A 3,458-nucleotide genomic window follows, 5' to 3' on the forward strand; every position below is an offset into this window, starting at 1 on the left:
CATAACCCATTGAAATACAATAGATTGTGTGGCAAACAATACAAACTATTGTATGCTTATTGTAAAATGTTCACGGTTGTAAAAGATCTTTATTGTACGTACATTAAAATCACAATATATTTAAATGTTTCCGATATATTCTATTATATTTTTATTGTTCGCTTATGTTTAGTATTGCTCATCCAAAAATTAAACAATTTTTAAAAGTATTCGGTTTGGATGATCTGGAAATCCGTCTAATGTTATTGAGTTAATATAATTTTGGAATATTTCATGGATTTATTATATTGATGAAATAACAATTGAAAACAATAAAATTACAATAGCTTTGTTTGTTAAATAAATAAAAATGTTATACCGGTTCTCAAGTATATATTTTCATATTGCAGGTCTTGTTGCAGGTCTAGAAATGTTCTGCAATAAAAATTTGATTTCAAAAAAATTAAAGGGAACAAAAACTTTTGCTTTTAATTTACTCGGAGAATGGCTGGATTCATTTGACCGTGTACAGTTTTGTTTATAATTATAGTGAAGAGATGAAAATAATGAAACTGTATGGTGCAAAAAGTGTTTTTTTCATTGCAGTTTCTGCTGCTGGGAAAGCGGTAGATCACTATGGCTTCTGTACCGTGGTGAGTATCTAAAGTGTTGAAGCGCGTTAGAGCATCATTACTGGGCGCGAGTATTTTGATCACTCACTGTACTGTCATTTTAGATTAGTCACTCTTTTTCGCATCGGTCACTATTTTCGGTATTTTCGGTTATCATTTCGGTGGCTGCATTCCGTATCGGTGACGTTCGACGTTTGATAGTTCATCAAATAGTAGCGCGGTTATTTCGTCAATTTGGTCACCTGTCAGCTGCGCTACTGTTTTAGCAGCGCGTTTAGTAGCGACCGGTAAAGTGTCAAGTAATGATACTGCGCTGACAAACGGCTTATACTCACCACCGGTAATCGTAATCTTATACTACAAAAGTTCAATGTACATAATGAACGCAGTGGTTCATCCCGAACAAAAAATAAATGAAAATTTTATCATCATAGTACCTGATGACATGCCTGGTAACATGTATCCTTGTTCCTTTACAGAAATGAAGCTTATGATAAATAAAATACTGCTGCTTGCTGGTCACTGATTGAAGATCGTTCAGTGGCTACCATTGGCCAATCTCACCAAGGGGATATAATAAGAACTGATGCAGGTAATTTCTTCTCGACGTATTTTTTCTAATAAAACTGACATTCTTTTATAATTTACATTTTTCACAGGTTTATATCTATTCGGAACAAAGTTAGTACACTTTTTAAACCGATGTTGGATTTTTCTCCAGATACAGGCAACCCACTTAACTTTGGAAGTAGTGCGCTGGATTCGTCTAAAGATATGCTAAACAACCGGAGGAAAATAAAATGATATGTAAAACAATTAATTGTATTGTATTTTTATTGTAATATTGGAGTATAATGTATTCTAAATCCTTTTGTATTCCTATTGTAAAACAATAGAAACAGTAATTGAAAACATTTAAAACACAATGTTTTCTATTGTTTTGTCGCTCGAAATCATCCCATTGAAGAACCGTAAAATCAATTGTTTTGCTCCGAATTTTGTATGGAAAATTTTCGATTTTTTATTGTAAAGATACATAACAACCCCCTTTTTAATTGTAAAAGTCCCATTTACCATTCATTTTATCGTGGAAAACCATCATTTCTCATGTGATTTTATTGTCAAAACTCCATTATATTCAATGGTAAAAATTATGTTTTAAATGGTGTTGTAACAATAAAATATGTGATATTTTAATGATATTTTTATCCGGGTATTCACTCAGAAATTCCTTTAGGTATACTTTTTGTAAATCCAAAAAATACTTTTGTCAGCTCCTCCATGAGTTCCAAACAATTTTCAAAAAATTCACTTTTAATTCCATTGGATATTCTTCTGGGTAGAGGTGTGCGCCGCCGCCACCGATATTTTTGCATCGGCGCGCCGCCCTCTAAAATTTGTTACGCCGCTGATCTATAATTTTCCACGCCGATTCAAATTTTCAGAGGAAATTCCAGAGATTCAGTGCAATTTTCGTTTCATTTTCTGATAGATCTCTACAACATCACGATGAAACACCAGAGAATTTTTCATGAAAATACCAATTATTTCCATGAAAATTCTATACAATATCTTGTTAAAATTTTGAAGAGCTCTCCGTAAATACTAAGCGTGAAAATTGCGAAGGAGTTCCGTTGAAATCCAAAATAATCTAATTTTGAACTGAAAAGAGTCGTTCGGCAGAAAGCCACAAGGCTGATAGTTGTTAGGCCGAATATGTCGTTTAACCGAAAAGACTATTTGGTAGAAACCTTAAGCAAAGCTTAAGAGCAAATCGATAACTTGTTTTAATGTTGTGAAATCATCGATTATGTTTACTTAATTTGATATTTTTTGGTCATTTTAACGGTTAAAATAACAAAACGTAATAGCAGAAATTTCCTATTGTGACATCTAATCAAAAACTATTCCTGCTGTCGATGAGAACAAAGCAAAAACTAATTTTGATATTGTTTTCCGATAACAAAATAAGTACACAGTTTGATGTCATATCATTCACTTAGTAATCTAAAGCAAAATGAGATCAAAATATGTAATAAATCATGATGATTTATACATATTTGAAAACTAATAATAAATCAATTTGTCAAAATCAAAATATGTAGGATATCTAGCCTAAAGTTATTTGGCCGAGAATGTCATTTGGCCGAACAGTTCCTTTGGCTGAAAAAATCATGAATATGTCCTTCGGCCGAAATAGTCGTTTGGTCGAAAGGGCCATTTGGCCGAAATGGACAGTCGGTCGAACGTGTCGTTCGGCTAAATTGTCCATCTTCTTCTTCTTCTTCTATATAAAAATGAGTTTGCATTTCCTTTGAGGCAATATAACTCACGAACGGGCTGACCGATTTGCAAGTTTTACTCACCAATCGAACCGTTTTGGGCTATTTTGTGTTTATGTATATGAAAAAAATAGAACATTTTGCTGAGAAAGTTGAACAAATGTAAAAATGCTATGTTTCCATGAATTCCATCAAGCTCAAACTGAAATCCATCTACATACAGGGCTACGCTGCCATCCACTTAACGATTTACAGTAAGGTCGAAAAAAAAACAACCCGAGCAAGATCGGGCAGATATGACTACACTTGTCATAAGACGAGTTTGTACCATCTCATTCAATTCCACCAATTACGATACGTATATCGTACTCAACAGTAAGGTCGTCTTCAGTGTCTCGTACTTGACTCGACTGGGTTTGACTAGTTTTGGATAATTAATAACAATTGGACAATTACAGGAGAATCTTTTGAATTTCACCTCAAAATTTTAACGAAAGATGTCCAGTTTTTCCAGAATATTTATTTGAAAATTATTTTCAGATTTTCCACGAGAACTACTTTCATG

The 3,458-nt window shown here is 33.2% G+C and overlaps 1 long non-coding RNA gene across 2 annotated transcripts; it reads left to right on the forward strand.

Annotated features, from left to right (window-relative positions):
- Positions 1–295: 295 nt before the first annotated feature.
- On the forward strand, positions 296–1,427 carry LOC134223102 (uncharacterized). 2 transcript variants are annotated; one of them, XR_009982464.1, is made up of 3 exons: positions 296–632; positions 716–1,203; positions 1,271–1,427. It is a non-coding gene; the product is annotated as an uncharacterized LOC134223102 (long non-coding RNA). The 2 variants fall into 2 exon arrangements; XR_009982463.1 differs by having other exon boundaries at positions 510–632; positions 1,091–1,203.
- The last annotated feature ends 2,031 nt before the right edge of the window (positions 1,428–3,458 follow it).

The sequence above is a fragment of the Armigeres subalbatus genome, chromosome 3, assembly GCF_024139115.2.
Source record: "Armigeres subalbatus isolate Guangzhou_Male chromosome 3, GZ_Asu_2, whole genome shotgun sequence".
Classification (NCBI taxonomy): Eukaryota; Metazoa; Arthropoda; class Insecta; order Diptera; family Culicidae; genus Armigeres; species Armigeres subalbatus.